This window comes from Canis lupus, chromosome 29 (genome assembly GCF_003254725.2).
Source record: "Canis lupus dingo isolate Sandy chromosome 29, ASM325472v2, whole genome shotgun sequence".
Classification (NCBI taxonomy): Eukaryota; Metazoa; Chordata; class Mammalia; order Carnivora; family Canidae; genus Canis; species Canis lupus.
The window spans coordinates 7,530,852-7,557,430 of record NC_064271.1 but is presented as its reverse complement, the minus strand read 5'-3'; the positions used below and the strand labels follow the sequence as shown (position 1 = coordinate 7,557,430).

Sequence of the window (26,579 nt, the reverse complement as noted above, 5' to 3'; positions counted from 1 at the left end):
TGGACAAAGAAATGATGTTACATCCATACAGAAAATATTATTCATAAATAAGAAGAAATGAGCCATCAAACTACAAAAAGACAAGGAGAAGAAGTAAGTAAGGCGTACTGCTAAAGGAGGGAAGCCCACCTGAAAAAGCTACTACTGCAATGATTGCAACTACATAACATTCTGGAAAAGGCAAAACAGCACTGTTCACAGGAAACAGTAAGGAGATCAGCGCTTACCAATAATTTAGGGGGTGGAAGGGATAAATAGGTGGAGCACAGGGGATTTTTTTAGGGCCGTGAACTATTCTACACAATACTGTAATGATGGATACATGTCATGATATATTCCTCAAAATCCACAGAATGCATAACACAGAGTGACCCCTAATAAAAACTGGACTTTCATTAGTAATAATGTACCAATATTGTCTCATCAGTTGTAACAAATGTACCATACTGATGCAAGATGTTAATAATTTGGGGAAGCTGGGGGGTAGTGAGTGCTGTATGGGAAACTCTCTGTACTTTCCGATCAATAAGCCACTCTGTAAACTTAAAACTGCCCTAAAAAAATAATCTATTAATTTGTTAAGTATATTTTGACAGAATAGGTACCATATACTTTGAGTCCTTATTTCAGAAAACAAAGCCTCAATTTTGAGCATATTTCTGTTGAGAAAATTTGCATACATCCATACGCCATGCTCCTTCTGAACACTCACAAAGTTTTCAATTATCAAGGGCAGGCAGTTAACTGTCTTAATAACTATGGAGTGAAATACAATAGAATTTCATTAAATCTTCTTAGCTGAATTCCTAAACTTCTAAATCATTAGGTTGGGAAAATACTGGTAAAAGATGGGAGCTCTATTAATGTTTCAAAATAAAGCCATAAATCCTAACAATATGCCTATAGGGCCATTTATCATAAATGAAAGGGGAAACTGAGTTAGGCTTATAAAAATGGCAAGGCAAAGTACATGTGATAATGTAGCCCTGAGTTTACACATATACATTTGCACAGTGAACAGGATTTTATCAGCAATTAGTAATCCTGCAGAACCGCCACCTTCAACTGTAGTTCAGTAAGTCAAACAAGTATATCTTTACTTAGGCCAGGAGTAGGTGTGTAAAGGATGTGGTCCGTGTAAGAGACTATTGTAAAGCCACTGAAATTGAGGACAAGAAAGTGGTTGGAACTAGTGAGTAAAAGCAGTTGGGGGACAATAAGAAGGTGGGGTAGGAGTCTTGTTAAAGCTTGTTAGCTGTTTTGGTTTTTAAGTTACATGCAAGTAGCACCTTGATGGTGATTAAGAATTTTAAGGATAGCTAAAAGAATAATGTACCTGAATTTTTAAAAAAATATTTATAATGTAACTTTTTAAAAAAGCAAGATCAGTTTCATATACATTATGATCACATATATAGTTTGGAAAGGAATTTTAAATTCAAATTCAAATAGAAATAAAAACACTTTTATCCTTCTATGGTGGGTTTTTATTCTCCTTCTCCATTGACAAAATGTCTACCAAAAGCTACAGTGTTGGGGTGCCTAAGTGGCACAGTCGGTTAAGCATCTGACTTTTCTTTTTAGGATTTTTATTTAATTATTTGACAGAGAGAGCAGAGAGAGAGAGGCAGAGAGAGCACAAGCAGGGGGAGTAACAGAGGGAGAGGGAAAAGCAGGCTCTCCATTGAGTAGGGAGCTCAATGTGAGGCTTTATCCCAGGCCTCTGGAATCATGCCCTGAGCCGAAGGCAGCTGCTTAACTGGCTGAGCCACCCAGGCGCCCCAGCATCTGACTCTTGATTTCAGCTCAGGCAAGTGGTGATCTCAGGGTCATGGGATCGAGCCCCTAGTCAGGCTCGGCGCTCACTGAGGGGTCTGCTTAGGATTCTCTTTGTCTCTCTCCCTCTACTCCTCCCTAACCACCCCTCTCATGTGTGTTCTCTCTGTAAAATAAATAAACAAAAATCTTTTAACAAACACTACATTGTTTTACCTTTAAAAAAACATGGCTGTAAAGTTAAAAATCAAACATGGTGAGGGGTGCCTAGATGGCTTTGTTAAGCATCTGCCTTCAGCACTGGTCATGATTCCACAGTCTTGGGATTGAGTCCCACATAGGACTCCCTGTTCTCTCTCTCTCTCTCGCTCTCTCTCTCTCTTTTATTTTCTCTCAAATAAATAAAATCTTAAAAAAAAAATCAAAGACAGTGAGCCACTTATTTATCCTAGTTATCTCCACCCAGAGTAACCTCTGGGATTTCCTCATTATCTGGGAGACACGAAAAACCCGTATGGCATTCTGTCCTGCTGCCATGCCTTGATGTCAGCCCGCCTCAGTTTCCTCAGACAGGAATGGACTGGTCATGGCACTCATCCTCATGGGGTTGTGGGGGACATTCAATGTATTCAAGAGAGATGAAGGTATGGGAAGCCCGTCTCCCCCGTGGCCTGGCACCCATGTGAGCTTGTGGTCAATAAAGTATGATGGTTAAAAACCAGGCAATGATTCTAACCCAGAAGGCCTGAGGTCACAGGGCCATGATTTGATTCACAAAAGATGTGAGGAAGAAGGAGCACTGGAAACAATTCTTTGGACTAAGCTTAAAGACAAATAGTGACTTATCAAGTGTGGTGTAAGATACCAGAAGTGGACTTGAAAGATTCACTTGATATTCACGCCAGGTGTCCACAAGAAAAAGAGAGGAAATGAGGCCATGGCTGGTCCAGAGTTACTTTCTTAATTAAAACGGGTATGGCCAAGAAGTGTCAGAAGGGTGAGGAAAAGAAAAAGCAGTAGAGAACAGGCCTATACCATAGTTCCCAAACTGTGTGCCAAGGCACCCAGAGTGCTGCAGCAAACTCGAGGGGTGCCTGGGGATATTTCAAACTTTCAAGGGAAAATAATGACATCTGTTGGACACTATGAGAATTAATAGCTCAAGGTAGCTCAGTCTCAATAGATTGTACCGTATGCCTCTCAACAACTTTGTATCTGTGTGAAACAGGGTTTTCTGTGGTTGCTGTGATAAAAAGGAAGTATCACATGGAACAGAAACATGAAGACCGACGTGGAACAGAAAATAAGGGTGGTGGTGTCCAAATACAATTCCAAAAGTTGAAAGGCTGCACCACATAGGTATACACATCCCGCTAGGGCATAATCGTGTTCATTTAAGAATAGCATAAAAATAGTATTTTTCGCCTTCGGCGTTTGTGTATTATTTATTCAGATGGTACTAGGTTGTTATAGCAAATACATATCAGGTTGCTTGGACCTAACAACCTAACAAATGGAACTCTTTGGTGTTTCTTCTGCTCTAGGACTGCCGCGTAAAAATTACTGACACACTCAGGGTCAGTGATCTTTAAAACGTGAGCAGCAACAGATGGCAGGACAGGACAGAGCAGGTGGGTGCTGTCAGCCTGAGCAGTGAGGCAGAAAGAGCCGAGGGTGGGGCCACTGTGCGGGCGCAGCGGGGAGGGGAGGGGAGGGGAGGGGAGGGGAGGGGAGGGGAGGGGAGGGGAGGGGAGGTCTCCTGGTACTGGGAATCCACCACCTTCAACTTGGTATTGCCTACCCCGTTGTAAGGAGAAACCGCCGATTCTCAGTATGAATATATTAGAGGATGCCCCAATTAATTTCAGAAATTTTCGAATCATGGAAACAGCATGACAGATATTCCGTTGAATTTCCATTTTTCTTAGTGAAAATGTCTCCTTTTTTCTCCCCATCCTACTCACCCAGGCTCAGCTCAGAACCTCTGTCATCTCTGTGACCTCCATGTCACACTTTGTGCAGTAGAACCAACTCTCCACCAAGCACTGTCCCTTCTGCAATATAATTGCGCTTGGTTTCAAAGCTTAGGGAAAAGCGGGGATCAGATAAATTGTGCATTCCGGTGGTTTTTCCTACTTTAGTCTTCTTTCTCTACGAAACCCTACGTGATATTAATTACTAACTTCGTAGCATTTCAGGGATAATTAGCGTTGATCGTGGCAGTTGCCTCCTAGCTAGTCCTTCCCCTACTCTTTGCTCATCTTTGCAAATTACATTATTTCCACGTCACTCTATATTCAAAGTTCTGCAGACCACCTTCTATTATTTCAGTTTTACAATGGTGATGTCCTCTCATTCATCCCCACCCTGCCCACTTCCCTGTTTATGTCTCTCTACATAAGAATTCAGAATTACAAAACTTATTTTATCATCTGTCTGTCTCTCCTTCCCCGAGAGCAGGGATTGTTGTTAGTTTTGGATACTGGTGTATTGCCAGAGCAGACAGCAGTGCTGGGCACTTGGAAGTGTTCTATAAATGTTCATTTGTTGAATAGAGCACCTAGTAGAACAACTGCTCAACAAATATCAGGTACTAATTATAGTTATTAGAGTCATACCAACACCCATAATACTGCCATCAGCCCCAATGCCATTGCCAATAAGATAAAATCTCAAGTATTTAACTTGCCACCCAGCCCCTCATAGCCTGGCCACAGTCTACCTCACCATCACCTGTGTTACTCCCAATGGAAGACTCCTTGGTGGACACATGTACGTACTGACACAGCAGCATCATCCTGCCTTGACTGACATGTTGGCTCTTACCCGTTTAGGGAAATCCTGTGTATCCTCTGAAAACTAATGCACGCCCCATCTTGCCTGGTCCCCTCAGGTTACGTCCTTCTCTCCCTCTGATTTCTTCTCTCTATACTTTGGAACTAAGGTACAAGCCCTAAGACATCTCTTTCAGTACTACTTTATATTGTTATGTAACTTTTAAATTGCCTGTCTGGAAATGTGTGTATAGCTCTCTTCGCCTAGGCTAGAAACTTCTCAAGGGCAGAAACTGACTATTCCACCTTTTTGTAGACTACCTTGCTTCCACCACCCAAACACACACAGATCCACTATCCAGTTACCAAGCCAGCATTAAAACACCATTTACTGAATTAAAATTGAACTTAGAAATCACAATCAGAAGCTATTCTATAAGTAAAATTAATTACTCAGATTCTATTTGTTTTTTAATGAGTGATCAGTAAATGTTAGTCTCCAAAACTCTTTTAGTTTCAGACATACCACGACTATGAAAACAACCAAAATGCCCCCATTAACTGGGAATCTGTGACCATTCAAAGAATTTGGGCCAAAAATCTCTACATTAAAAAAATAATTTTGGGCTATGGGATGAGAAAATCTGGGTCCAATCTGGTTCCTCTGTTTATTAACTGCCATATAAACATCAGCAAGTTACTTAATTAAGCTTCACTTTACTCGTCTCTAAAATATAAATAATATTCCTTCTTCAACGGTTGCCGTGAGGATTAAACGAAATAGCATCTGCTAAATGCTTCTCCCAAAACAAGCGAACAATGTGTTACTTCCCTCCCTGTCCCCTAAAACGAGGAGAGCCAGATTATAGTGACATTATCATACTTAAGTGAAGAAAGGCTCCTGCAACCTTTGGCACAAACAAAACTGCTAAATAAAAATTGCTAAGGAGTCTCGGTGAGGGTGGCTTCCACTCACAACTAAAGCCACTCCAATTTTCACAGCACTCCAGGTAACTCCTAGTTGAACTCCCTTGTCTCCATCTCAATTCTTCCCCTCTTTTTGCTTTACTAAAATTTAAGTGGCCCAGACTGCAGACCTTTCCCCAACTCACACTGGGCTCCCCTCAATTAACCCGCTAAATCGCTTTACTGTATTAGTATTAGCAGCACACACTCACATATTTGGCAGGAAAATGAGTTCTGTGTTTGTGGATATTTCTTTTTCCCTTGGCTTTGGCTTTTCCCGGATTTTGTCACCCAGCGAGTAAAAAATGAAGAATTCTATTTTTCAGTTCCAAAATGTGTTAGATGACAGACGAGCGGGGGGGGGGGGGGGGGGGGGGGGCGGGCAGCACAATGGCTTGAGTCCTTCATTTCCCCAGGTGCACACAGGATTAGAAAGCTGTCTCTCACCAGTTTCTTTGTCTTGAGAGCCACGTTCCAAACCTACCTTTCAGCCAAAGTGTATTCACTTATCCAAGCTGGCGTGTTCTCTCTCCACTACCCCTGTGCCTCTTGGATGCCTCCCCAGCCAGCCTCATGCTGAGCAGGAAAGGCACTCATGACAGGCAGATTAAGGTTTTCAAGTAGCCCCAGGAGGAGGAAGTTACTTGTTCCCACGGGCCTGGGTTTTTCTTTTTGTGGGTGTGTTTTCTCTTTCTGAAACCAGGAAGCTAAATTTGCCTAATGGTTAAACCCAAAAGGATTATAGATTCTTTCTTCAAAAACCCTCAGAGGCCTGTTGTCCATCCCTCTGTTAAAAGCAGTCCATTTCTAAATCACACAGGCAGAGGGGAGGCTTTCTCGACCCTGTAGTGTGAAGCCTATTCTATTCCGTTATTTTTATAAAAAGCACTGTATCAACAGACCATTCACATTTATGTTTCCCATTCTCCTTACCAAATGAGACACAATATCTCAATTTCCTAAAAAGACAAAATTCAAAATTTCACCCCTCTTTCCCCCACCACTTCTTTCTCCTCTTTGAACTAAACTACTTTTAGGTTCAGGCTCTCGCACATTTACATTCTTCACATTTCTGTGAATTAGCCTTGAACACCCAGCAAGTTCTGCTTTTCTTGTAATAATTGAGATCATCTTTCTTGCCTAGTAGTTTTACTAAAAATGTGTTCTCTCTTGGCAATGTATCCCAACATTCAACAGCCATCCTGTCAGGGACGTCACAGTTGGCTGTTTTAACCTTCAGACAGGTGGAGGATCCTCATCATTGCTCCTGCGTGGTCCCCACACAGGAACTCAGAATCTTTGTGCTCTCAGCCTAATGGTTGTGTTTGTCAGAGAACGGTGGGCATGGGCTGAGCTTGAACCCTACTGATCGACCTTGGGAAGTTACTTAAACCCTCAGTTTCAGTTGACTCATTTGGAAAATGAGGCTATTGCCACTGTAGGTAAGGCCACTGTCAGGATTAACTGAGGGAATGCACTCAGAGCACCTGGCAAGCACTCCATCAGGGAGGGCTCCTGTTAATTTTAGTCCTGTGTTGTGACCTGCAAATCAACACCTTACTATTTCTTAATAGTCTTTTTTAGATTTCTCATTCTTCATGCTTTTAAACAGATTCTCAGCTGCAGTGCTTATAGCAGTACACTCTATCAATGTGTAAGGCCACAATTCTTAACCTTGTCTGTGCCTTAGAACCATAAGGGGGCTTTTAAAAATAAGTGCCCAGACTCCACCCCAGATCAGTTAGTTATGTCAGGGGTTAGGCCTGGGCATCGGTATTTTAAAATCTCCAGCGGTTGGGACACCTGGGTGGCTCAGCTGGTTAAGCATCTGTCTTCCACTCAGGTCACGATCTTAGGGTCCTGTGATGGAGCCCCACATCAGGCTCCCTGCTCAGTGGGGACCCTGCTTCTCCCTCTCCCTCTGTGCCTCCCTGCAACTTGTCCTCGTGCTTTCTCTGGTTCTCTCTCAAATGAATAAATAAAATCTTTTGAAAAATAAAATCTCCAGAGGCAAACAAGTAAACGCTAAGATTGGTAGTTGATGATATGTACAGTAAAGAAAGGACAGGGTCACAGGAGAGGGAGGGATAGGATGTTGGTCAGCGAGCCTTTGTGAGCAGACCACATTCACAGTGAGGCCAGCCTTGCAGAGTCTCACGTTTGGATCAGAGGCAGAGTGGCCAGGGAGCAGAGCTGAAGCAGCAGCAGCAGCAGCAACAGCAGGAGGTCCAGGAGCTGTGGTTGTCCTGAGGCCACCCAGGTTCCTTCCCACAGCAGCTTTGCTTGCTCAGCGTTTCCTTCAGTTCTGGACAATTTTGGGCAATGCCTCAACTTCCTTCCAACAATTCCCCATTTCTGCTTAAGCTAGCAAAAGTAGGTCTCTATGGAAACCCAACAAACTTCTACTAAGACAACAGGTTATTTAGTTTAAATTTGTCCTATCTATGTAACCGTATTTGACAAACACGGGACTTCAAATCAAGATATTTGGAGGAAGCCCTCAAAGTCTCTAGCACTGAGCATCCCAATAAATTCCCTAACTTTTCCTGGACCTACACCATCTCCTCACTTGTAAACCACCTGGATCAAGCAAAATCTCCATCTCTTCCAGCTCAAGTTCTATGCATCCATAAATCTGGAGTCATTTTCATTTGTTGAGCACATTATAAGAGAAACACTGGAGGTGTAACTACTGTAAGGCATAGCCATCTCCAAGGAGCCGAGTATGTCTTCGTATTAACAGAGGATAATTACCTGGTGTGCACATAATTAGGAAACTCTTTCCTTTCCTTCTTTCTTTAGTTCATGTCACCAGCTCATCAGCACCAGCTTCTCCTTTCTCACTTCCACAACTTTGCAAGTTTGACAAAATATTATTAGTGTACCCAGCATATCAAAACTTGAAATGAGCTGTTTCAAAATAATAATTCTCCCTGACCTCCACCATTACCCCTAATTAAGTTTTTATTTTTAAATATTCTCTCTGGTAATTTTGAAGTTTTCTCTCTGATATAACACACACACACACACACACACACACGCACGCACATGCCTACACACACCGCCTGGGGCAGCATTTAATTATTCTGCAGAGTCTCAAGAGCAGTGTCACTATTCCCACATTTCTGGAGAGAGCCAGATGGAAGTCAGTCTGTGCTCTTCTCTCAGGGGTGGGGCATTGTGAAATTCAGTACATGATGAAGGATTTATATCTTCCCTAACATCTGGTGCTCAGGAATCATCATCAAAGACAGGATACCCATCTAGAACAATTGTTCCAGGGCAACATCTACATCATTGCCCTGTGATGTAAATATATGTCTCCATCGCTCTGTGATCTACATTTTGCCCACATCCTTCCAGAATGGTTATTATGTTTGGAAATCAGGCATAAATCTTTCAAAATCATCCAATGTAATCTGAGAAGATCTAGAAGGCTAAATTAGGAAATTTAGCCCTAGAAGCAATATTTTTAAATGAGGAGATAAGAATGTTTAATAGTATACAGTGGGAAACACAACCCTATCAGTTGCAATTTACTGATATTAAAAGCACATTTAACACACACCCAATATTTCTCTCCAACATTTTACCTTTCTGCCTTCAAAACCCAAAATAAAATAAGTATTGCTTTAAAGTCAATAGTTCTTTAGCTAATGATCTACTTGATAAAAATTTTTCTCAAGACTTAGCTAACAAATGAGACTATCACAGAAATAATTTAGTATAAAGTGGAGTTACCAAATTGATTTACTCAAAGTTTTAAGTTTTCCTGAACTTAAAATACTATTGATTTTTACATCATTATTTTATGTACCACTAAAGAAAACAAAACAGGGGGCACCTGAATGACTCAGTCAGTTAAGCATCTGACTCTCGATTTCAGCTCAGGTCATATCTCAGGGTTGTGGGATCAAGCCCTGTGCCAGGATCCACGCTTCTTCATGGGAGTCTGCTTGAGATTCTCTCTCTCCCTCTCCCTGTTTGCATTATCTCTCTTTCTCAATAAATAAAATCTTAAAAAAGAAAACAAAACAGAATGGCTACCCTTCAAATTATTAAGATGCCTTTCACTGTGATTTCAGAAGTGTTAAAATGTAAAAATATGCTTGCCTTAGAGCTTGTGAAATATAGTAAATGCATGCTTATCAAATGTCCATTTATTTTAGAAATCAAAATCTATGTTCTGTTTTATCCTTAAATGTCTTTTTTTTTTTTTTTTGGTTGTGCTGCTTCATCTTCTTTTTAAGTACAGAGAATTTAATTATTATTAAAGTACATTTTAATAGACTTAAGCAAGAAAAAAAAAAGTTGTCTTTTCCCCATCCAGACATTGCTGATGACCATACCAGAAAAAAGCTAACAGCTATTTAACACCTACTATGTACGTGGTACTGCATCAAGCAGTTTACAGGGATTGTTTCATTCAATCCTTAGAACAATTCTTCAACAGATACTATTATTAACTCCATTTAACAGTTGAGAAAGTTGTGGCTTAGAGAGGTAAAGAGACTTTCCCAAGGTGACAGAAATAATAAGCAATGGAGAGAGAGTTAAGATGTGTGTTGTCAGGTAAGCACCATTTGCTCTCCAGGGTGTACTGCAAAACAAAAACAAAAACACCATAACCCCCCCCCATCAAGAGTCCACACTTTAGACTACACAGCAGAAGTGAGGACCACTGAGTGCCACTGCCCACCCCAGGATGGCTGCACACTGTGAATGTGGTGTGACTTGGCCTTTAGATGCTGACAAGTAATGGCTTTTTTAGTGGCTGGAGTGAGCCTTTGGAGCAGAGAAACAGGACCCCAAAGGTGTGACTGGAAGACATCTGTAGGAGCAAAAAGGAGTAATTACAGAAAAAATCTGTGAAGTTGAGGGCAGAAATGGGCAGACACAAACATCTATTTGCGAAATGTTACAAGGCCCCACTTGATGCTTCATAGAGGAACACAGAATCAAATTTTTTGAGCTGGAGAAGACTTCAAAGGTCATCTAGACCAGCAAGCTCAGCATCTCCTGGGAATGGGTAAGAAATGCAAATGCTGAGGCCCAACCAGAACCTTTGGAATCAAACTCTGTAGGTTTGTGCAAACCCTCTGGGAGATTCTTTTTTTTTTTTTTTTTTTTTAATTTTTATTTATGATAGTCACAGAGAGAGAGAGAGAGAGAGAGAGAGAGAGAGAGGCAGAGGGAGAAGCAGGCTCCATGCACCGGGAGCCCGATGTGGGACTCGATCCCGGGTGGACAGGATCACACCCTGGGCCAAAGGCAGGCGCCAAACCGCTGCGCCACCCAGGGATCCCCCCTCTGGGAGATTCTTATTCCTGCTAAAGTTCAGGAACCACTGGGGTGCCTGGGTGGCTCAGTCTGACGACTCCTGATTTCGGCTCAGGTCATGGTCCCAGGATTGTGGGATAGGCCCAGGTTGGGTTCTGATCTCTGAGCTGGGAGCCTCCTTAAAGATTCTCTTGCTCCCTCTCTCTCTCTCTGCCCCATCTCCCCTTTTCCCCACTTTTTGCCCTCCCCTTCCCCACTTGCACAAGCACATGAGCATGCACACACACTCACATGCTCTCTCTCTCTCTCTCAAAGCTGCTAAATTATGAAATAAACATTCAGAGTTTCAGAACCACTAATTGGTCCAACCTTCTTATCTGACAGACTGTGATGCCCAAGGTCCAGCAACCTGGACGGGGCCAGGTCAACCAGCAGAACCCCAGCTTTCAGGGACTTAGTCTAGAACCTCAAATACTTCAGTGTTTGCGTTTCACACAGATACTGATTTTCAAAGAAACTGAACATAATAAAACATATTGAAAAAACTATAGTTAATATAATTAAACCTGGACATCAGAAGCTCGAGGGGATCCGAAATCACAGAGTGTATGTTCCCAAAAATTGGGCAAAGAGCAGTAAGAGTGCAGCACCCAGTTCTAGAATGCCAGGGACTAGATAGCCCCTGCACAGTGTGAGAGAAATTAAATAAGAAACATCTTCGGGGATCCCTGGGTAGCTCAGCGGTTTAGCGCCTGTCTTCGGCTCAGGGCATGATCCTCGGGTCCTGGGATCGAGTCCCACATCAGGCCCCCTGCATGGAGCCTGCTTCTCCCTCTGCCTGTGTCTCTGCCCGCCCCCCCCTCTCTCTTTCTCTGTGTCTGTCACAAATAAATAAATGAAATCTTAAAAAAAAAAAAAAAAAGACACATCTCCGAAAAGAACAGATAACAGATAAGGCTTTAAAACAGAGTATGGCCTCAGCCATCAACCCGGGATTAACAGAAGTATCATAAAATGTACTGTTTTCATCTAATTAACAAACCCCTAAGTACTCTCCGAGTCTACCTGGACATTATTAAATCCTCCTAATTCAAAGCAGGTGAAACCTCAGGCGTGAACAGATGGCGAAGAGCCCCTGTCGAGTGTAGCTGGCCCCGAGCCCCACTGGAAACACACCCATTAGCATCGTTCACCTTTTCTGCGTTTGTCTGAAACTTGGCTCCACGGTCACAAACAAAATGAACAGGGACAGGGGACTTAACAGAATAGCGACTTCCTGAATCCCGGTTTTACCGAGTCGGTCAGGCCACTGGATCCCGCTCTGAAACCGTGTGTCCTCGGCCGGGCAGGGGAGACTGAGGCTGGCGGGAGGGAGGTGCGAGCAGTGCGGCCGCCCCAGGGCCTCTGCCGTCTGGACCGGCGCGGGCGCCTTGGGAAAGGTCCCGGGGCGCGGGCTGCTCCCGGGCGCGTGCGACGGCCACGAGGGCAGCGGGCACCCCGGGCCCGGCGGGGGCAGCTGGTGGGGCCTGGTCCAGCCCCGCGGTCAGCCCCCCCCCCCAGCTCCGGCGGAACCGAGCACTTCTCCCATCAGGAAATCAGACCGTCCCGGCCTCTGCTCCGCACGCTCATCTGAAGGTGACACTTGGACCCAGAAGAACGCGGTCCTCCCGGCCCCCTTCGCATTAAGCACACAGTCCGCCAGGGAGGCGCAGGGTTGCCCCAGGCCCGTTAGAAAGAGCCCCCGAAGTCTGCTCCCCGACTCCAGCGCCCCATACTTCACAGAGCTGTCCTAAAAACCCTCCCACTGGGCTTTCCTTCCTCCTGCTGTCCCCTTCCCTCCCCACACCCCACCCATCGCCACCGCCCTCCATTCCCCACGCTCCACTCTCCGGGTGTCTTTCCCAAAACACCTACATTTCTTTCTCTCCCTCCGACTACTGGCAAGCAGCTCCCTCCACAGTGACCTACCGAATGCTGGGTTTTACAGGCCACTCATGTCATTCCCGTCCATCCTACAGACCAGCCACACACCTACACACACACACACACACACACAGGCCACTCATGTCATTCCCGTCCATCCTACAGACCCGCCCCCCTACACACACACACACACACACACACACACAGCCTTTCATCCCTCCTCCAAGCCTTCAGGCCTGCCCCCTCCCTGGAATATCACACTCTCCCAGCAGCTTCCTTCCTGTTTCCAATCACCCATTTGGGGCACCATGTCCTGTGGGAAACCCTGTCCAGAACCTACAGGCAGAAGCCACCTCCTCCTTCCCGGGTCCCTGCCCAGCTCAGGCCCAGCCCTGGCCTGGCTGTTGATTCCCGGGGCTGTGGTCAGCGCCCAGGATGTTGCCAAGCCCCCTAGAAGACACTCGGCTGAATCATACCGTATATCTATGAAATCATTTGTGTGCAATTATTTCTCTCTCAGTCTCTCGAAAGGCTCCTTCGCTCATACTTCTAGCGTAGATGGAATTCAATCATTACCACTTTATTACCCCTCTCACTCAAGCCAGTGGATTCCAGACTTGCCAGTTCACAAGAATGACTGGGACGCTTGTTAAAAATAGAATCTTGGGCTCTGCACTTGACAGACCCCTGAACTAGAACCCGTATGGGGGTTGAGGGCATCTGTAGCAAACAATACGGATAATGCTTACACTGATTTGACTTACTTTGTCCCCCTACAAAAATGTGACTTTCTTTGGAAAGAGAATGACGTAGTAAACTTTATTGACTGTTTATATTTTAATGCGAATTTTTGGTAAAATTCTTACCTAAAAGATTTAAATAGAAGAGGTAGGGAAAAAAAGAGAGAGAGACAGAGAGACAAAAGAACAGGTAGAAAAAAAAGAAAAAGTCATGGGATACATCCAATTTTGATTTAAAACATTCTCTGGGGCACCTGGGTGGCTCAGCCTTCAGCTCAGGTCTTGATCCCAGAGCCCTGCATCAGGCTCCCTGCTCGGGAAGGTGGGGGGGGTCTGCTGCTCCCTCTCCCTCTGTGCCCCCCTCCAAATAAATACGTAAATAAATCTTTTAAAAAAATAAAATAAAACATTCCCTGGATGTGAGGCCATTTTACCTCCAAACCCCGTCTAATCAAAATGCTTATCTGGTAAAGTGGCTTTATACTATATAAAAGTAAAGTCAAGGTGAATGAACTTTTCACAATGTTCACTTTAAAGGAAATTATAATATTTGTAGTTTTTTTTAAAAAAATATTTTTTATCAGGATATTCAGTTTTGCAACTGTGCTTTCCAAACTCGTTTTTTTACTCGAAAGTACTTATTTGGGCTAAAATTTCAGAAAACACTTAAGTGTAACCATGGTAGGGTCTAGTTGGAATGCTGGGTTCTATAGGTGTTCTAACTCAGACACCTTGAGCCTGGTTGAAATTGTTTGTCCTTCACCGCCCACACAACCACTTCATTGCAAAAACTGTTTTCCTTCATTACGCCTATCAAGGTATCCTCAGAGGTACACTATGAAAGATGCACACAATGAAATAGAAATACCCTTTAGGTCCCCAGGAAGTGCATTTATTTTTCCCATTTTGGGGTCCATTTAGGAAGTGGCTCGTCCCAGCCACACTTTGTGTTCTGAATTATTCCTCTCCTTCGATTAGAGCCGAGCACCACTAGATGGGGAGAGGGAAGAGAGAGGCCTGGAAGGGACGGGGACAGATGGGGAACAAATCACAATGACATTCAGCTCACTCAGAATCAGGCTTCCGTGTCTCCGCTTCCTGTTTGCTATACCCTTAAATAAGACACGTCCTCAGCACACACGTACACACACACGACCCCTCCTGCCACCTCCATCTCGGTAAAGGGCACCCTCAGCTCTTGAGGTTGAAAACCGAGATGTCTTTTTCTCACTCCCCAAATCCAACCCAGCGGCAAGGTCTTGTCATCAGCAAGCACTAGCTCTCCCCGGTCTGACCCTCCGGCCCCAGGGTCAAGCGCATGGGTGCCCCAACCACCAGATCCAAGCCAGGGACTCCCAGGTACATCGGAATTCTGCAGACACAGGAAATTATTTTTAGTATAAGTATGTTCCAAGCATGGCACGGGACACATTTATATTTAAAAAAATCCATCGTTTACCTGACATTTATGTTTCACCTGGCATCCTGTATTTTTATTTGCCAAATCTGCCAACACTGTCCGCCCCTGCATTCCCCCACACAGCGAAATCTTTATCTACTGATTACAACCCTCCTGCAGCTTTCTTCAGGATTTAAAATAAAAGCTAAGTTATTTACCAGAGTCTTCAGAGCCCTCGATTAGAGAAGGTGGGAGTGCTTGGAGAGGGCCCTCTGCTTGCCTTTCGGACTTCTCTCGCTCTCTGGCTCCAGCCATAGGAGACAGCCTTCCTCTCTGCAGATACTCAAGCTCATCCTCACCTCAGGACCTTTGAACTTGCTGTCCCCTCTGTCTAAAATCTTCTCCCTCTCCTTGTCCTCCACATCACTCAGATCACAGCTCAAAGAGACCCCCAACCCCCCACCAACGTAGCTAAAGTAGTGCCCCAACATGCCCTCTGTCACACTACTCAGCCTTACTTTCCTCAGAGCCCCTTCATCCAGTCTGAAAGCATTTATAATATTTTGTTATTTATTTATTTATTTATTTATTTATTTATTTATTTAATATTTTATTTATTTATTCATGAGAGGCACAGAGAGAGAGAGAGGCAGAGACACAGGCAGAGGGAGAAGCAGGCTCCATGCAGGGAGCCTGATGTGGAACTCGATCCCGGGCCCTGGGATCACAACACGAGCCAAAGGCAGAAGCTCAACCGCTGAGCCACCCAGGCATCCCAATTTATTGTCTTTTAGTCCTGACTGGCAACGCAGGCACCGTTAGAGCAGAGCCCTGTGTCTTTTGTTCACTCTCTCCAGAGCAACTAGAATTGAAGCTGGCATTTAATAGCCTCTTCATGTATTCGCTGATGAATAAATGAATGGGTTTCCCATCCGTAAAATGAAACTTCCTTAAATTCCAAACGGTCTTCACTTACACATGTTCAACTTCTAAACTAAAATGGTGCATCTCTAAACAACCTTTCCTGCACCAAATGCAGACTTTCTCCATCAGCCAGCAGATCCACCTTTTCCTTTACTGCATGGCTGATGCTGCCCATCACTCCAAGTCTAGAGTCATCAGGAGCAGCGTCTTTACTTAGTGCAAGGTGACAGTGGATGCAGTTACTGGAGTGTTTCATTACATTTTAAACCTATAATTTAAAAAATTTAGTAAAAGGCCCAAAGACCCAAGTGTTGATATGAATGCTATCAAAAGCAGAGATGCCCTAACCCTAATTCAACAGTAACAAGATGAAAATCATAAAATAGGCTGAAAGCAGGCTTTAAATGCTTTAAAGCCCTCGGCAAAGCATTTTTTTTTTCACGTGAGCTGGTAGCCTTACTGTGAAGAAAATGCATAAAATTGGAGACAGGATAAAATGCTGAATCTGTATTGAAAGTCATGTCTAAATGGGAAGGGACAATTAGAAATGGTACAAATTGTTTAGCTGTCTGGGGATGGAAGCCCTTAATCACATTATTAACCCTATTTTTGGCTCAGGCTCAGAAGAGGAATAAAGGGGCTGCCCATGGACCATCTGTGGCACAGCCCGAAAGCACTGTGTCCAGGTCCTTACACAGTAGCGTAAGGCAATCCTTCCCATTACTTTATACTCCTCCTTATTCCTGGGAAATCAGGGAGTTTCTGAAGAAGAAAAACCTGAAGTTTTAGTTTCAACTCTTCTGAGCTGCTAGGAGAATAAAATATTTTCAGTGGTCGCCCAGGCTCTTTTGTGTTGTTTAGATAGAGTATTTGGAGGCAGGGCAGGAAACCACAAGGCACAGGAGAAAGGGAAGTGCCTAAGTCATGGTGTTGGGTGTGGGAGTCCAGAAGCCGACTCCAGCAAGAAGGAAGAAAAGAGATAAAAACACACATGTTAAATAGGAGCAAGGAGCTCCAGGAAGTCACACTAAACGTTTCCCGTTTCAGGAATTCTAAATTCTCACACCATTTCTTTAACCATTTTACAGAGGTAGTTGGGAAAACTACAGGCTCATATTTTCTTTAAGAAGAGCGTGGAGGGACACCTGGGTGGCTCAGTGGTTGAGCGTCTGCCTTTGGCTCGGGTCATGACCCCAGGGTCCTGGGATCGAGACCCACACCAGGCTCCCCGCAGGAAGCCTGCTTCTCCCTCTGCCCGTGTCTCTGCCTGTGTGTGTTTCTTGGGAATAAATTAAAAAATCTTAAAAACAACAACAACAACAACAAACAAAAACAAAGAAGAAGAGCATGGAAATGTACCAAGCCAAATTCTGACAGAACCATTTGGAGTTCAGCACACATTCATGAAAGCCTCACCTACATGGATGTGGGGGAAGAGGATGAACAGGATGCTCTCTGCCCTCAGGAATTCAAGGAACAGTGAGAGAAACAGGCAAATCGATGCTACTGCTGATAAGACATGACAGGTACCACAGAGAGGTATATTTGACACGCTTTGGGGCCACAGACAAAAGAACAGTCAGGGTTGGCTTCACACATGCACCAGATCAATACCTCAGTTAGAGCTTAATGGGACCTTAGGACATGATGTTATCTTTAGTTTGCTTTTCTTATCGAGGAAAAACCATATATAGCATGCTCGGGAGATGGACGGTGGTGATGGCTGCAGAACAGTATGAATGCACGTAATGCCTCGGTACACTTAAAAATGGTTAAGATGCTAAATGTTATGTATATTTTATCACAATTATTTAAAAATCAAGAAAAATGAATTCTGATTATCCACCAAAACAAATATGTATATATAATGAAATGCACAGATCTTAAATGCTATAGGAGATTGATTTTGATATATGTCCACATTCACGTACCCAGCTTCCAAAACAAGATACCAAACATGCTGATCACCTTAGACAGACCACTGTCCTTTTCTAAGTGACACCCTCCCTGTGAGCACTGTTCTTGAACTTCATGCAAATGAAATCATCTAATTTGTATCTCTTTCTGATGTGCTTCCCTGAATATGTTTGTGAGACTCAACCAGTTCTTGCATGTATCAGTAACTTTTTTTTTTTGTCTGAGAGTAACCCATTTTATCAGTCTACTATCCAAATGTATTGAACCACTCTTCTGATAATGGGTATTCAAGACATTTCCAGGGTTTGGGGATATATATTTATAAAATGAAAAAAGATGCTGTCTACATTCTTGAGCATGTCATTTTGTGGATGTACATTTTCATTCCTCTTGCACAAACACCTAGGCGTGGAAATGCTTGAGTTGTGAGGCAGGTGTATGTTGAATTCTATAACAAACTGCCAAAGGGTATCTTGCGGTAGCTGTCCCATTTTTAGATTGCAATCTCCCCACATCCTTGCCAGCATTTTGGTATTGTCAGCCTTTAAATGGACACCAGTGGCTCACTGAACCCCCATGAATGCTGCAGAAAGAGGAAAGGGTTATTGGTTTCCCAGAGTGCTGCTCCTTCTCTATTGGGCAGGAGGTTCACACCCTGGCTCAGCTGGAGATTAAATGGGGTTTATTTCATTCTTTTCCAACAAAGGGCTTTCACATATCTTTTCAAAACCAATCTTGATAAGAAATTCTAACATCTGACAAAAAAGCAGCTCTATGATGGGGTACTTTGCCCTGGGGTTCACAGGGCAGATTTCTCCATACCAGCCCTTTGACTAAACAGGTTCCTCATTTCTGAGCACATCAGTCAATCTGTTACATGTGGAAAGAGAGAGAGACAGAGACAGAGAGAGAGAGACAGAGACAGAGAACCCTACTGGATGATGAGTTCTGATAAAACTATGCACGTCATGGTTTCCTACACATATTCCTATCTCACTCGTGGGTCACTTTGACAAGTGTCAAGACCAGTAGTTAAGATCTCAGGATGCCTGGAGCCACATCCCAGGAAAAGAGGAGCCAGCAGCCCCTTGCATGCAGGAGACACTCCACACCTGAATAGGAAATCCCTAAGGGATGAAAGCTCTGTGGATCCCACAAACCTTAAAGCACAGCCAAGACAATGCCGTTTCAGTGAATGAGACGCCCCAGCAGATGGTGTGTCCCTGTTCCACTCCAGATGCTCCTAAATGTGTGTGGGAGACAGTGGAATGAGAGCTCTGACACCAGGAAGCTGTCCACTCCCCTAATGGTGCCTGCTCCAGTTGCTTTCCTCGAAGGAGCAACTTCTAGTTAGGTAGCTCTTCTGGGTATGTCTCTATACTCCAGGACATAGGACATTCAGCTGGAAAATGACCAGGTATTTACAGCACCACCCTAACTCATTGATCTGAATGTTTTCTTATAATGGCCCAAAGATTTCACGATGGTGAGATCTAGTGAAACGGTTCTCAAGCAGATACAGAATCAGAATCTCAACCAGAGCTCTAAAAAGTACTGAACCTGGGTCTCCCGCTATTCCCATTTACTCGGCTAGGTCTAGGTCCAGTGTGGCAATGGGAAGGTTTAAATATCCCACCACTCCGGGATCCCTGGGTGGCTCAGAGGTTTAGCGCCCGCCTTCAGCCTAGGGCGTGGTCCTGGAGTCCTGGGATCGAGTCCCACGTTGGGCTTCCTGCATGGAGCCTGCTTCTCCCTTTGCCTGTGTCTCTGCCTCTCTCTGTGTGTGTCTCTCATGAATAAATAAATATAATCTTTAAAAAAAAAAAGGTCCCAACTGACTCCCATGGGCAGCCACGGTTGAGAACTACTATAAAACCCCTCGACTACAACTCACCCGCTCTTTTGAAAAAGCACGGCACCATCCAGTTGTGTTAGGAATCTTATCAAATATTGAACTCCGCATCAGAACTGAAATCATAGCAATGAAAATGCCACGGATGATGCCCTGCCAGTGAACTCCAACAGTTGTGATCCCAAATGACATTACAATTCCATGCCCTTATTCATGAATAGGGATTAGAATTTATCCACTGCCATTCTGACCCCATACCTGAACTCAGAACAATGCTCAGGAAAAAAAAAAAGTAAGGTTCTAATTGATAAATAGAGCCCATAATTGGAATGTATTTGCTGGTATGCCAGAGAATTGGCTTTTGTATCATACTTTAGCTTCTGTGAACTTTACTTTTGTTCTGTAAACCTAATAGCCAAAAATATGGCTACACTATAGCCATAAAGAAAATGACAGAGGGCTGCTTGGGTGGCTCAGTGGTTGAGCTTCTCCCTTGAGCTCAGTTCGTGATCCCAGGGTTCTGGGATGGAGTCCCACGTTCTCCTCTCTCTGTCTCTCATGAATAAATAAATAAATACATAAATCTTAAAAAAAAATTTTTAAAAAGAAAATGGTAGAATTTACAAAGTATTAGCTTTGGGATACAGTTTATGAAAAACAGAATTCACTTCTACTTATCTCAGATTTATCTGTTATAAAACTATTGCTATCATTTCCCTTTATTTTAAGTCATTCCACCTCATTGTTTATAATAAACCCTCAGGGAACAGATACTTTTTTTAAAAAGATTTTATTTATTTATTTATTTATTTATTTATTTATTTATTTATTTTTATTTTAAGAAGATTTTATTTATTTATTCATGAGAGACACACACACACACAGAGAGAGAGGCAGAGAAACAGGCAGAGGGAGAAGCAGGCTCCATGCACGGAGCCTGATGTGGGACTAGATCCTGGGACTCCAGGATCACGCCCTGGGCCAAAGGCAGATGCTAAACCACTGAGCCACCCAGGACTCCCCAGGAACAGATACTTTTATGATTGATAAAACAATGCTACTTCATGTTTAAGATCTTAAAATCTGTATAAAGGATAAAATACTCTAAATTCTATATAAACAAACAATAGGCTAATCATAACTAAGTCGAAATCACTTTCAAATGGGAGGGTCTCAATAAACCCCAATGTGCTCAGATTAAACTATCAAGACAGAAGTAAAAAGAAGCCTCCAAGGAAATAATGTATCTCCTGACCTTAAAAATAAAACTTAGAACAGGGGGACATTTCCAACCTGTTCATTTCCTGAACCACTGGCAGTCAAAACCAGAAGTAATTCAGTTAATCATTGTTCTCTTGTTAAAGTTATTTCATCTGTTTCAATTTGGTCCTACTAGTCTCATATACAGAAGACTTACCATCTTCACTCTTCCCCACTAGACCACTTGGTTCTTTCGAAGACTTGAGAGAGATACCTCAAAGTAGGGCTCTACTCTTCTATTTGCTCCACTGTGAAGACACCTTCCCATTCATATCAATACAAGACATTTTTAAAATGATGATACATAACCAGTGACTCATCTGGCTTTTCTAACCCCAAATTCCTCCCTGTGTCTGTCTGGTAATGAGTACATCACTGTCCTGAGTATACATTAACCCAAATCACAGTCCAAGTGTCCGTTTTGGCTTTGACTCTTCTCATTAGTCTCTGGTTGAGCAAGGGACCAGGTAATGACTTCACACAAGCTATTCAGCTAGGTGCTCTCTCCCTGCTGCCTCCAGCTCAGGTTCAGGATGGTGCAGTGGTTTCATGGCCCGAAGGTTCTTACAAGTCCAGCAATGATTCCAGACAGTCAACAGAGTTTATTTAAGAGTATGCCCTGTGTTTCTTCTGAATCGCAGAAAAAATCTTGATGCAACATTCCCCCTAGGAACAGCGTCATCCCCATAGATAACAAGCGTAACCCAGCGCCTATGCTCCACATCAAGCCTGAAGCCACCACAATGGGGACTATTAGTCCTGGGAAATCACCAGAAGTGTCTCCGGTTAGGCCACAAGGTGTATTAAAAGTCCAATAATGAGCACAAGGGCTGGCATTGAGATTAAATGACTCCTTTTCTGTTAAAGTCAATGTCAAAGCAATTCCACTTCTACCAACTTCATCAGGACAGGAGAAATTTGGGGATTACTCAAAGAATCACCTGACATCCTGGTAATGAAAGAAAGTAGAGAGATTTTAACACATTTTCCTTTTTAAAGGAAAAGTTGAAGCCCAGCCTTATCCATTTTTCTTTTAACTTCTTTTCAGAGAGCCATCATTCAGAAATTGAAAAAGCCATTTATAAATGATATAGGAGACACTTTGTCATGAAGTGCCCAAGGGCTGAGCAAAAGCACTGAATGTGTTGGGGCACCTGTGGTGGCTCAGTGGCTGAGCATCTGCCTTCGGCTCAGGTCATGATCCCAGGGTCCTGGGATCGAGTCCCACATCTGGCTCCTCTCAGGGAACCTGCTTCTCCCTCCGCTTCTGTCTCTGCCTCTCTCTCTCTTTCTCTCTCTCTGTCTCTCATGAATAAATAAAATCTTAAAAAAAAAAAAAAAAAAACTGGCTGTGTAGTTGATACTGTCTCCCAGGGAATAAAGTGGCTTCGCTCAGGCATTTAGACACATTGCCACAAATGCCACAAAAAAAAGCAAAGGGGAATGAACTGGAGATGGCTATGCAACTCATCTGGATGTTCTTTGCCTATGATTCTACCCATTGCCATTAGTAATCTATTAACTACAGTCTTAACCTTTCAAACGGCAAGGATTTGTAGCAGCATTTTAAGGTAAAGAACTAGCAAGTATATGATACTGAAGATTTACTGCTTAATGGGAAGAAAAATGCAAGCTACGTAAGTAATTAGCAAAAAGAAGATGCGAGCTACATAGTGAAGAAAAGGCTAATCCAATCATGATTCAGTCTTAGCTATAAAATAAATTATTTGCTTTGCTTTGGTGGAAGAGGAAAATTATAATTTCCCAACAAAGGGTGACAACTATAATAGAGTGAATTGCCAGCTGAAGTTAATGTGGATAAGTTCAACTGGCTTAATCTTGATCGTGCTTTCAACTCCTGATCGTCCTGTTTATAGTTTCAGCGCAAATTCAAGAAACTTTTTTGCTCTTCCTCTTTTCAAGCTGTAAGTATGGTAAAAATCACACCAAACTGACATGATTGGGAGCTCTCTCTTGCTCTGACCGATTTTTAGTATCTGGGTTTCTATCCTCTGCAAGACAGAAGTTAGACATTAGAGTCATGCAGCGGTGGAGTTGAGCTTGCCTGGCAGACTTCCTGGGTTCAAGCTCCAGCTCCACCCAGCAGAGCCATGTGACATTGCAATTAATCTTTATTTGTCTGCAGAAAGGGGATGATAAGTGTCCCAATTTCAAAAAGTTGTAGTGAGGATTAAATGAATAAAAACTTAGCAAGTGTTAATGATACACAGTGTGTGCCCAAAAAATGTCTGCTGCATAATTTTTATTTAGTATTAATCTCTCAGGAGCAACCATGTTCCTCTGCTTTCATTTAAGTAAATGTATGAAGTCAACTTGATAAACTAAAGTGGACATTACCCTCCACATATTAAAGTCACGATTTTTAAAAAATAACCTTTCAAGTAGGCCTGGGTGACTCAGTCGGTTAAGTGTCTGCCTTCATCTCAGGCTCAGGTCATGATCCCAGAGGCCTCTGATTAAGCCCAAATTGTTGGTGTCAGGCTCCCTGCTAGGGCGGGGGGTTTGCTTCTCCCTCTCCGTCTTCCCCTGCCCCACTCATGCCCCCCTTTTCTGAAATAAATGAATAAAATCTTCAAAAAAAAAATGAAACTAACCTTCCAAAGTTAAATACAGGCATACCTCATTTTATTGCACTTTGCTTTTTCTGACCACATTTGCTGATTTCATGCCCCTGTGTCACATTTTGGCAATTCTCACAATACTTTAAACTTTTTCATTAATATTATACTTATTATGGCAATCTGTGATCAGTGATTATGACTCACTGAAGGCTCAGATTTTGGTTAGCATTTTTTTCAGTAAGGTATGTATATTGTTTTTTTCAGACATAATGCAAATGCACACTTAAGAGACGATAGCATGGTGTAAACATAACTTTTATATGCAGTGGGAAACCAAAAAATTCATTTGACTCTCCTGACTGCAATATGTGCTTTACTATGGTGGTCGGGAACTGAACTTGCAGTATCTCTGAGGTATGCCTGCAGAACACACCAGTTTGGGAGTCAAGCTGGCTCAGGTTCCATTTACTTAGTAGCTAAAGGAGCTCCTAAGGATAATTTATTATCTCTGAGCCTTGGTTTCCCTATCAATAACAAGAATATCAATAACATACCTAACAAAGGACACATATTCAGTAAAATTGCTATTTCTATAATTTTTATGAAAAGTAAATATTGCTTGATACAAAAGTAAACCAAGTAATAACTGTGCTGCTATCATTATAAAACTCTTGCAGTTAAGAAAGAAAGTTGCTTTCCCTTCTGCACCAACACTAATCACTCCCAGGTCCTTTTCCTCCTTGGTCCCGATAGGTCAGTCTTTCATCTAAAAAGATGATTGCAAATTGGATCCTGTGTCTCATTATTAGCTAGTGTTCAGTTAGACTGTCTGGATTTGAAGGCCTAGGGGCCAGAAAGTTCCTTTTGCTTTCTACAGAGACTAAGCAATGCATGGAAAACTTAAGTCATCCCAGTGTGGGTTTCTCCTTTGTCCATCGTTCATCCAAACATTCTTTCCCTTTTGGCAACACACTGCTTCTAAGCTTTAACAAACATTTCAAAATGCAGTGCTGGCTCAAGTCCAACTATCATCTAAGTCCAGACTACCACGGCCTCTGCAAAATCTTTTCAGTAATTTACATATAGCTGCACAGAATAAACTCCCTGAAGACTCTGATGGCCAAAAATGATTACTTTCCCAAAAGAAAAGCAAATACTAAATATTTAAGACTCTATTATGTTTTGAAGATATCCACATAAATGATCACGGCTAAACTTCCAAAGACCTTCTATAATTAATTGTCACATAACAGATGGCCACATGGAGATGACCAGAATTTAAGTGCCTTGCCCAAGATTATACCTCCAACAGTGAGAATTTATACTTGCAAGTGTAGAGCCAGGTCATGTGACTGGGTCCTCTGTCCATTGTCCCTACATGACATTACCTCTCACAAAGAAGAGAATGACTAAAGAAGCATTGGCTCAAATGATCCTATTTCACTTGATGCTTGTGAGAGTCCGTGAGAAGCTAAGGTCATGCCCATTCTATAGGCAGGGAACTGGGGCTTCTAGAGACCACCTCCCCACAAAGTCAACCTCGTAGTTAAGAGCATCATCATCACCCTTGGGCAATAGAGAGGGCTGTGGAGATAGCAGAATGCCCAGTTTACCCTCAGAATTTAAAGCTCAGCTTTCCAGGATTCTCTCCCAAATGATTTACTTTCCAGTGTTAATAACACTGCCCTTTACAATCTTGGAGGATTCTCTCGGAGAGGACCTTCATTTATTTTAGGTCAAAGATCTAAAAGAGAAAAACTACTCTGAGTATCCTTGATAAAAGACACAGTAAAAGTTCCCCCGGTGCCCCACCAACAATACTGAGCTTTATAGAAATTGCATTATGAATTACATCAAGAAATTCTGCAATGTTAAATTGATCAAATTGGAAACAGTTCAGTCTGGGAAACATCAAAAGCCCTGCACAAAATATCATTAAAAACAGTTGCCTGTAATCTACATGAAAAGCAAGTGGATTAGTAGCTGACCAGGGCAAGGGGGATTGGGGAGATTGGGGAAAACAGACAGTGACTGCTTTTGGCTACAGGATTTCTTTTTGTGTGGTCAGTATGTTCTCAAGTTGACTGCAGTAATGGTTGCTCACTTCTATGAACCAACTAAAAAATCCCTGAATTGCATACTTTAAATGGGTAAATTATATGATATGTGAATTATATCTCAAAAAGGCCACACTGTAAAATAGGTCACATACAGTAGGATTCTATTTATGTCACATTCTGGAAAAGGCAAAACTATAGTGATAAAGAGAACACATCAGCAGTTGCCAGACACCATGGGTGACAGAACCATTCTGAAGCCTTATTATGCCGTTGGTCAAATGGATCTATGTATTTATTTAAAATCACAGAATTGTATAGCAAAATTTTAAAAGTCAACTAAAAAAACTCCAATGGTTTCTTAAAATCAAATCTTTCATTTAAACTTTTGTTACTCCTTAAAAAAAAATGTTTACTAATCTTAAAAAGTAATTCTGAAAAAAAAAGTAATTCTGATGGCTAAGAGTGCTGTATCTCTCTACTGAAGGGATTCTGAAATATTTTAGAGTACGTATTAAGTAGTACGTTTTTTATTAGATAGGGAGAAATCAAAAGTAGAAAAGGCCAAAAATTTTTTTTTAAGATTTTATTTATTTATTCATGAGAGACACAGAGAGAGAGGCAGAGACACAGGCAGAGGGAGAAGCAGACGCTTCACAGGGAACCTGATGCGGGACTCGATCCCAGGACTCCGGGATCGCGCCCTGAGTGGAAGGCAGACACTCAACCCCTGGGCCACCCAGGCGCCCCAGAAAAGGCAAATTTAAGAGTAAAGTTGGGGGGCGTCAACCCTTGGTCATGATCCTGGGGTCCTGTGTCTCTCATGAATAAATAAAATCTAAATAATAATAATAATGAGCAAAGCGGGGTGGGGGATTATCAGCCATACTAGAGGGTCCCATGCAGTCAAGCCTCTCCTAAACACCACAGTGAACTTGGAGTTCTGCTTAGCATCTGAAAAGCTTGTTTCTGATCTCAAGGTGTTTGCAGTTTAGTAAGACAAGACATCAAGCATCACACAATCTATTATTAAAAGGAGAAAAGTATCTTTTAAGATACAATAAAGACTTCAGTTTCCTTAGCCTAAAATCTGGATTTTCATTTATATGGCATGATAGGAGTCACAGGA

General features: G+C 42.7%; 1 protein-coding gene across 6 annotated transcripts in view; it reads right to left on the bottom strand.

The window, feature by feature from the left end:
- Positions 1–26,579, bottom strand: part of LYN (LYN proto-oncogene, Src family tyrosine kinase) — a 115,179-nt gene that overhangs the window by 74,905 nt on the left and 13,695 nt on the right. For 2 of the 6 annotated variants that reach the window (XM_049103775.1, XM_049103776.1), the window contains exon 1: positions 12,711–12,735. The exons of 2 other annotated variants lie outside the window; for them this stretch is intronic. The gene's annotated coding sequence lies outside the window, so the exon portion shown is untranslated. Of the gene's footprint in view, positions 1–6,000; positions 6,154–12,710; positions 12,736–26,579 lie in introns of those variants that run through there. 2 more of the 6 variants (XM_025477767.3, XM_025477768.3) reach the window with 2 other exon arrangements.